The sequence below is a fragment of the Protomyctophum parallelum genome, assembly GCF_964188405.1.
Source record: "Protomyctophum parallelum genome assembly, chromosome: 9".
Taxonomy (NCBI): Eukaryota; Metazoa; Chordata; class Actinopteri; order Myctophiformes; family Myctophidae; genus Protomyctophum; species Protomyctophum parallelum.
Genome location: NC_139706.1, coordinates 13,923,936 through 13,933,808, shown reverse-complemented (window position 1 = coordinate 13,933,808; position 9,873 = coordinate 13,923,936). Strand labels below are relative to the sequence as shown.

Below are 9,873 nucleotides of genomic sequence, written 5' to 3'. Positions count from 1 at the left end.
GGGTGTGGAAGCCTGTCCAGAATAGCCTCTTCATGGTCCGGGTCGGGCTTGGCCCCGCCATGGTCGACACAATTAGTGACCGGCTGCTCTGAGCCGCGGGCGGAGGCGGGGAAGGCATGCCGGACAGAGGATTCCCTCCATATGCCCGCATGCCTGGCGTCACAAGGGGTGGTGTCACCAGACCACAGGGTAGCGGTGGGGCCCGAGGTGGGGTGGGTCCCCTACCCATGTTCGGTGGAGGGGGAGTGGCAAGCATTGGCGTCTGAGCAGTCGAGGTGCTGCTGCTGGCAGGTGTGTCTTTGTCTCCGTTCATCGGGTCTGTCTGAGTGACCTTTTTTGCGCTGCTGCCCGGCAGCTGGCCATCGACCTTGCGCTGATCCTCAGCAGCACTCTGGCCTTTGGAGAGCTGCGGCGTGATCTTGTCACTGGATTCCATCCGAGAGTCTCGAGCCAGAGTTTTGGTCAGAGACTCCAGAGCCGCCAGGGCCTGGTAGACGCGCTCGGGGCCCAGCAGCAGCAGCGTCTGTCGGATGACCTCCAGGTGATCGCTCACGTCAACTCCCTCACTGATCTTCAACGACTCATTCTCGGCCTCAGCGATTTTCAAAGCTTCATGTGGAATGTCTGCTTTCACCTCCGGCACGGTGGCGGCAGGTTTCACCACATCCTCAGCCTCTGCCTTGGCTTCAGGGCGGGCCAGCATGTCGTCCAGGTAACCGCGGAGTCCCGCGTCACCGTAGCACAAGCTGCCAGAGACCCTGCTGCTCCTGACCACACAGTTGTGCCGCTCCACTGTCACAACAAGGTTGTGGCTGTTGGTGATCATGCCCATGACCTGTTCCATCAGCTTGTCCAGGGTGCGGAAATGGAGACGCATGTGGCAGCTGGACTCGACCAGGTCTGTGATGGAGGTGACGAGCTGTAAGTCTTGCGGGATGCCCACTACGCCCTTGTGGCTCATGTCATTCCAAGGCCCAACCTCCGACTTCTTCTCCTGTATTTGCATGGCGAAATTGTCGCAGATGACCTCTTCGTGTTGACCAGTCGTCAGCAGGGGGCGTGGCGTCAACATTGCCTCGCGGAAGTTGCCGTCCTTGAATCGCAGGAGGTCGCCGTGAACGTCGGCGTAGCTCATCACCACCATCACGTTGCCAACGGGGAGGATGATGTCATAGAGCTCCAACTTGTCCGGTTTGACCATGTCCAATGAGTAGTGCCGGAAGTCTGCACCAAAGTCTCTTTTCACCACCAGAGAATTACATTCGGCACGTTTCAAAGGTTGCGATGTGTTCAAACTCAGATCAATGTTTTCGTTCTGTTCGTAGAAGGCAGCAGACACAGCGGTGGGTCTCTCCTCTAAAGGCTCCTCCTCAGCTGGGTCTCTCTCTGGATGGGGCTCCGGCATGGCGTCGTCTTTCAGCTCCACGGCTACGGGCTCCGTTAGCGTCTTCTGGGCCTTCACCTCCGATTCCTGGCTGGGAGTCACCTCAGACTCCTGGCTGGGATTCACCTCAGACTCCTTGCTGGGACTCACCACAGACTCCTGGCTGGGACTCACCTCAGACTCCTGGCTGGGACTCAACACAGACTCCTGGCTGGGACTCAACACAGACTCCTTCCTGGGACTCACCTCAGACTCCTGGCTGGGACTCACCTCAGACTCCTTGCTGGGACTCACCACAGACTCCTGGCTGGGACTCACCTCAGACTCCTGGCTGGGAGTCACCACAGACTCCTGGCTGGGAGTCACCTCGGAGTTCTGAACCAAGCTGTCGACGGAGACCCTGCTGCTCCCGACGGCCATGTCGCCGTGCCGGTTCACCGTCACCTCGATGCCGTTGTTGACATCCTCCACCGCCGCCAGTGGCCCAGTAGTGCTTGCGGCCGGGCCCCCCAGAACCGTCCAAGAGATGAAGGGCCCCAGACCATTCGATGTCACAGAGGGGCTGGTGCCGCCGCTGCTGATGTAGAATTCCAGAGGCTTGTCCGAGCTGACGCAGTAGAGACGCACGCAGCAGGGGGACTCGACGGGCAGGATGTCCAGGGCCGTGCTGGAGGCGTGGTGGACGCCCCGTGGCGTGCCGGCGGCGGTGATGGCGTGCGCCGGGGGGTTGGAGCTCGTGTCGTTCCAGAGCGTGACCAGCAGCTTCATCCTGCGCGTCAGTGCGATGAAACTGAGGCGGTCCACCTCTTCTTGTCTCTGTATGAAGAGCCTCAGCAGCGGGTGCGGCGTCAACACTGCATCACCAAAGTTTCCATCATCGTTGATTTGCAGCAAGTCGTCGTGGTGGACGTTGATGCGGCCGACGCCCATGTTGGCGATGTGGTAGATGTGCATGATGAGCTTGTAGAACTCCTTGAACCTGCTGAGTTTCACCCGGTTCTCCAAGAAACACTGAAACTCTGTGCCGTAGTTGCCTTTCACAGCCAGAGTGTTGCAGTCCGAATGTCGCAAAGGTTGCTCCGTGTCATTCTGTCCATGGGTGTCGGATGCGGGGGTGCAAAGGAGGGCGGTGGTGCGGGTGTTCTCCGTGTTCTCCTCAGCTGCATGTGTCCCTGGCTGGGGCAGCGGCATGGTTTGGACTGCTTTGGACTCGGCTACGGCTGCATGCTTGCAGTCCTCCAAAGTCTTCTTGAGGCCATCTCGGGCGCTCCTCAGGTGGTCCGGGTAACTTTGGTCCGCCGTAACGGCTGAAGACAGGCTCAGGTAGCCCTCGGACCCCCCGCCGCTGTCCGAGGACTGCGCCGAGCCCTCGTCGTCGTTAATCCGCAGCACGACCGCCAGTGTCTTACCGGACATCCTGGTAGCTCGTTATGAATGAAGATCCTCAACAATAGTGTGTCGTACTGTCCTAAGACCTGTGGGGTGATTGGAATGATAATGGTTTTATTGATTAGAAGTGTCTTTTATGCTTTATTTATTTAAGAACTGGGGCAGTGCACATGAGTCAAGATTTGTACTTAAGAGTACTTAGTTGCACTAGACGTTTTTGGAGTACTTGGGGCCAAGTGTTTGACGATTGAGACGGTTACGATTCCTGGATTTTGTGAATTTAAATATTTATTTATTGATGATTCCTGCTTCTTCGTCAATGCAAATATGCCAGTTAGATAAGAGGTATTTTTCTGAAGGATAAATTAAAATTAGTATGTGCTCACTGGCTTGTACAAAATGAACTGTCAGCAGCGAGTCACCAACTTTTAATGACGTTGATGACGTCAGTACGTCGTATGTTGTTCTTCACCAGGTAGGACCTGGTGTGTGTGTGTGTGTGTGTGTGTGTGTGTGTGTGTGAGACCGGGCATATGCCTGGTACGTCCTGGTATGCCTGGCCTTACCAGGGCTGTGTCAGTCGTGGGGTGCAGCCCTCACCCAGGTGGCTCAAGGTCCATTATGTATTCAGCATTTGATCCACGGACCACATTTAATCTCTCAGACCCAAAACTCATTGGATAAGATTTTGTCCACAATTCCATGCTGTGGTTGATGTTGGTACCATTAGGAGAGATAACACTACTGGCAAACGATCCAAATCACATTGCCTAAAAAATCTAAAAGATTCAGACATTTAACAATAATTCCTTCTGCTCCCAAGAGTTATAGATCTATAGGGTTGAATTGGAGCTCTTTGTTACTTGCGCAAGCAGAGCGTGCAAGTAATGTTTTTTGTCCGGTGCTCCGATGCGTATGTCCGTGGCTGCGGATGACGTAATGATTAATTTGTGCAAACGTTATGCAAAGCCCGGCCAATCACAGCGGAAGTTAGATTGCTCCGGAATAGTCTGTTTGTAATAACATAGATTACATAACCAACAACAGCCAATTAGCTGCTACAAACGTTATGCAAAGCTCGGCCAAACACAACGGAAGTTAGATTGCTCCGGAATAGTCTGTTTGTAATAACATAGATTACATAACCAACAACAGCCAATTAGCTGCTACAAACGTTATGCAAAGCTCGGCCAATCACAACGGAAGTTAGATTGCTCCGGAATAGTCTGTTTGTAATAACATAGATTACATAACCAACAACAGCCAATTAGCTGCTACAAACGTTATGCAAAGCTCGGCCAATCACAACGGAAGTTCGATTTGATTATTCAATTACTCGACAATAATCTGGGCAATTATAATATAACCGTTTTGTTTTAAACAACAGATATCACTTTTCAGTCTCAGGCAGCAGCTTTAATTGAAATTGAAATCACACCAGTTTGCATTAAACAGAAAACCTTTATTGCATTACTAGCAGAAAGCCACCAGAGGTCGCTAGTGTTTCAGAAGACGGCAGGAATTGAAGTCCATGGTCTTTTTCCTGCCTCTGTTTGACACTGATCCTATGATCAGGCAGAACAGGATAAGTTCATCACTTTGATCTTAAAATACACATACCGTACTGTAAGAGTCCTGAACCCATAATGCTGGCTTTGTGTTTCCTTATGAAGTAGCTGGAGCCTGGAGTCATACCTTTTTAACCTGCTATTTATTTTATGTCGATTCCATCGGCTACTTTAATTTTGACAGTTTATTTTATTTATTCACTAATATTTCTTAATTTGTTTTATTTCTTGTATTAATTGTAGGCTACCTATACCCACCATTATTGTTCCTTAACGGTTCTGTTCATGTTTGTTTTTTGTTGTTTTTAATATTTACAGTGAAATATGTGGTTTGCATTTTTTCTTTTTGTTGCATAGGCCTAGGCTATATCAACAAATTTAAATAAATCCAAAGGAACTTTTTTGGCACGAGAAAACATATATTGACATTGCCATGAATTATTATTATTATTATTATTATTATTATTATGTCACATTACATCGTTCGTTATACATGTTATCGTAGAAAGCTTCTTGAAACAAACAAAATCACACCTGTGTAAAGTGTGATTTTAATTGAATCTTTGTGTAGGACAAATTTAGCCGATTTGCTAAATTCTCCATTCATTGTCAATTGCATTTAATGTTTATTCATGTGTAAGGACAAAAATCTACACTAGGCCTGTAGCTGAATATAGGAGGGGCTATAGCGCCCCTCAATGGTAGCAGCAATCTTTATCAGTCACTTTAGGACAAATAGCAGCATTTTGTTTCCCTCAAGACTATTTAAAACATCAATACATCCACATTAAACAGGAATTCAACTCAACGTGTCAGTCAGTAGTATAGTAGTAGGCTACTTTTTGAATTGTTAAATTGTTTTATTGTACATAAATTGATAAATAAACTCAGCGTGTGCGTCCACTCACAGTTAACCATCGTTGTATTGAGTTGTGCTTTAAATGTAGGCTACTGTAATTCTGCAAACTGTTAATACATATTTCAATCAATCAATCAATCAGTGTGTGTGTGTGTGTGTGTGTGTGTGTGTGTGTGTGTGTGTGTGTGTGTGTGTGTGTGTGTGTGTGTGTGCGCGTGCGCCTGTGTGTCCCTTCTCTATGTGTGGGGCACGCCGCGCGCGTTTAGGGGTGTGTGTTTGTGTTGAAATTAAGCAAGACCCGCCATGCAGGCAGTGAGTGAGTGAGTGAGTTCCGTGCAAGCAGCATCCCAGACACACAGCCGTGGGGACAAGTTCCAGCTCGGCTCCTCTCCTCTGAGACCCCCGGCGTGCGTATTATACACAGGAAGACAACACTAGACAGACGGGAGGGAGCGACGTTAACTTTCCGAGGTAATTATTTACGACTAACTAAAACTACTAATGGTGATGGAAAACGGTTCCTCTCCCTCCCGCCTCCCCCCATGGGTCCTCTACCTGATGTTTGTTATGACATTTTACAGACACAGTAGTGTAGTGGTGCGCCCATGCGGCTCAACTCTGTCTCTATGGCTGGGACCGAGTCGCTATAATGTCGCTATACTTGAATACCGGATAATGTCTCTCCACTCTGACACTCTCAGACAGCTGAGCGGTGGTAACCACTGTGGTCTATTCGGTAACAGGTACGGTCGCCCCAATTCAACCTCGCCCAGCTTTTTTCCGCCGACCTCACGCCGAACAGCTCGATGCGGCGGTATACTTGTATTATTTATTTTGTTTTACTGGTTTAGGGTTAGGCATCGTTTTACTGGGGTTACGTTTAATATAGGGTTAGGTTAGGCATAGTTTTACTGAGGTTAAGGTTAGGTTTAACCGTTTAAAAAGCATACTTACTTTAGGAATACCAGGCCGCGCTATTCCGCCGGCTGTACGCTCGGGGCGAGTTGGTAAAGGGGCGAGTTGTTTTGTATTTGTTTTACAGCCATGCAGCAGGCTACACAGCTACACAACTAAAGAGTACTGGACTTCTACGCTACGAAAAGCAAAAAAGTGCGGTAGCCAGCCCAGAACTGTACGTTTGTGGACGTTTTATTTGTCTATATCCCCATATCCCCCAAGTCAAAGCAGTACACTGACTTACACTACGTGATTACCTCAAGAACAAATAGTGTAATATCACTTATATGCCGATATAGGCTATCTCATTTGGCTGCAGGTTGACCATGCAGTTGAAACACTTTTAGCCATTTGTTACATTTTTGTTCGTAGTTACTGCACTTTCGCTCGTCTCTATGGTAGTGTAGTGCAGCTGTAGTAGCTAGCTTAGTACTGACTTGAGTGTTGTAAATGAAACCGCTTGCATGTGTAACTCTCAGTCTCTCAGAGCCTGATGTTTGTTTCGTTCTATAGTGATCTTGTTTGCGCGAATTTTTGACATTCTTCATATAAAACAGTGTTTTTCATCTCTGTTTATACGTCAAGCTCCATTATTTATTCTGCATTTGAGCCACGATTTGACCACGATTTGATGATATTTAGCAGCCTCTCAAGCCCAAGACTTTGAAGAATATTGTCCACAATTCAATGCTGTATTGATGTTGGTACCATTAGGAGAGATAACAATTCTTCTACATTCTCTTAATTGTGTAGACTTTTTGTAAATTAAGTAATGCATGATGTTTAACAGCAATGTAACTCTTGAGAGCGTAACATTAAACAGGCCCATTTGGTTTAATCTTTCGCTCTCAAGAGCATAGCACTGATATAAAAGATGTTTGCTGCAGTAACTTAACGTATGTTGTAGAATTATCATACCAAGAAAGACCACCCATTTCCCAGATGAACAACATGGCTGTGTGCTTGCCTTGCATACTAAGCTACTGTAGTATACTGTACTGTGGCATAATTACTGTCTGTTATTGCCAACTCCCACACATGTAACCACACCCATGTTTGGCTGGTATTCTCTCTTCTCGTCCTCACAGCCTGGCTGGCTGTGTTACCCACCCTAGGACTGTGGTTTTCAACCCTTTTCATGTCAAGGCCCATTATTATTTATTCTGCATTTTGAGTTGGTTTCAAATTAGTGCATCATTTGGATATCTCAGAGATTAAAGCTTTTGTTGTTGCGCCAGGGTAGTTCACAAGGAATATGTAGTATAGGCCTTAAATGGTCATTTGGCACTTGCACATTAAAAACTTAGATAGATATGTGAGCCGTTTATAAGGGCAAATATAGTCTATATTGATTGTCATTGAACACGCTTTGGTGGAAAGCTAATAGAAGGACTGTGTATAGCAGTGTAGCACACAGGAAGGAACTGCTGCCAGCTGGTTCTGAGTGATTTGGACAGGTGTGACTCTCTTCTGAGCCGGGCTCTGTTCCATTTCAGTCTAAAAGGAAGCTTTCCTTTTAGACTTGTGTCGCGCGACACACTACAACACACACCCCCCTGTTTAAAATAGACACCGACTACATACCCTTCATTACGAGTTGTCATTACTGTGTTTGCCATATACCCTATATGCCTGGGTGTAATTAATCAATTTTGAGCGGGAACACCTTTTGGTGTTTTAAGCATTATGTTATGCTTTAGCTATTGAAAAATAGCAGATGGCGCGCTATGAAAATGTGGCGCAAATCTTTGACTAGATATTCTTTCAGAGCAAACGTTTTAAACTCAAATCTTTGCTTCTGAAGGGGGGTCCCTGGAACAACATATTTTCAGATGGGGGTCGTGGCCAATTACAGATCATTTTTGGGGTCCTTGACATGAAATATTGAGCACCACTGATATAGAAACATGGGTATTTCAGAAACCTGTCAGGATTTAGGAGACCTTTTTTCCCGACGTCAGGTCTAAATGGGTTAAAGCTGTTCCCTACTTTGAACTAATGCACTTTACTTCATCATTTTTAATGTGGATCCTTCTCCTGTAACCTGACATTGATGTCTCTGGGACCGTTACCTCCTCTGGAGTGATTGCCTGGCCACTGACATGCTCCAGACCAGTATAGTAAACATACAGGTCATCTCAGGAGAGGGAAACAGAGAGGAGAATTTCTCTGTTGTACATTCTTGGCCTAGATTAGAATCTTTAGAACATTCTCTACGTGTGGTTATTTACACAGGGAGGGGCAGTGCCTGTGCTAGACAACTGTATGGTTAGTAGCAGGGGTGCCCACACAAAAAAATACTTGAGAGCTATACTTTCAAAATGTTCAACAAGATCTACCCACCCAAAAAATATTATGCAATTGCTGGAAATAGTCTAAACAATTAATGTACCTGTACCTTTGGAATAGTGGCAATGGCATTACATATACGACTAACGCACTTGGAATGGGAAATAGCCAAATAGGCTACAGATGCAAAAATAGAATTGGTAGGGTTTTCCTGGATATACATTTGTAATGCTACTGATGTTACTTGAAAAGACAGGCCTGTTTTTATGTCGATCAAACAAGTCACCTTAATTCAAGTGGCATATGACGCATGCGGAAGCCTGTGCTCCGCGGCCGCCATATACACACACACACACACACACACACACACACACACGCACACACACACACACACACACACACACACACACACACACACACACACACACACACACACACACACACACACACACACACACACACACACACACACACACACACACACACACACACACAGACAGACAGACAGAGTTATATTTCTCAATCCCTATTTCCTGTATGCCTCGTCGGCTGACACTGAGTCATTCCATAGTCAGTCGCCATGGTTGTGTTGTGGTCATTTAAGGGAAATAAACAGCCATGGTTGTGTTGTGATCATTTGGTCTGTCCACAGTTTAGTGCTGGGCGGAGAAGCAAACAGCAGAAACAAGAGAATACAGTACTCACACTGGATAAAGCTCTAATTTTTACCACCCAGTTTGTTTCAGTGGCAGCTCTTGATTCTGTAATGAATGGATCTTGAAAACGTTTATTTGGTCCCGGACAGTTGATGATGTTAGTTGGTTAACACAAGAACACAAACACACACACGCACGCGTGTGCGCGCACACACACACACACACACACACACACACACACACACACACACACACACACACACACACACACACACACACACACACACACACACACACACACACACACACACACACACACACACACACACACACACACACACACACACAGTCCAGTCAGCATTGCATGACCAATGCGTGATGTTGGAATCTGTTTGTAAACACCCCTTGGAAATCAATGGTCCACAGTGTCCACACTATCTGTTCTCGTCATCTGTCATCTTCTCTCTGTCTCTGTCTCTGTCTCTGTCTCTGTCTCTCTCTCTCTCTCTCTCTCTCTCTCTCTCTCTGTCTCTCTCTGTCTCTCCCCCAGTAACATGATTAGGTACTGGCCCACAGACACTACAGCCATAAACATGTAATGTTATTATAAAGAACCACAGCAGCACGGTCAGCATCTGGAGCCCACTTGAAAACCATCTTCATGTTGTCTAGTGAAACTGGTGAAAATAGCCGATCTTACAAGCTCACAACTCGTCGATTCGCTTCGCGTTGTGAGCTTGTAGATCGGCTATTTCCACTATACTACTTGTC

General features: G+C 46.9%; 1 protein-coding gene across 1 annotated transcript in view; it reads left to right on the top strand.

The window, feature by feature from the left end:
• Nucleotides 1-5,530: 5,530 nt before the first annotated feature.
• Nucleotides 5,531-9,873, top strand: part of LOC310865069 (calpain-5-like) — a 49,004-nt gene continuing 44,661 nt past the window's right edge. Inside the window, exon 1 of the mRNA XM_083774050.1 lies at nucleotides 5,531-5,671. The gene's annotated coding sequence lies outside the window, so the exon portion shown is untranslated. The remainder of the gene's footprint in view (nucleotides 5,672-9,873) is intronic.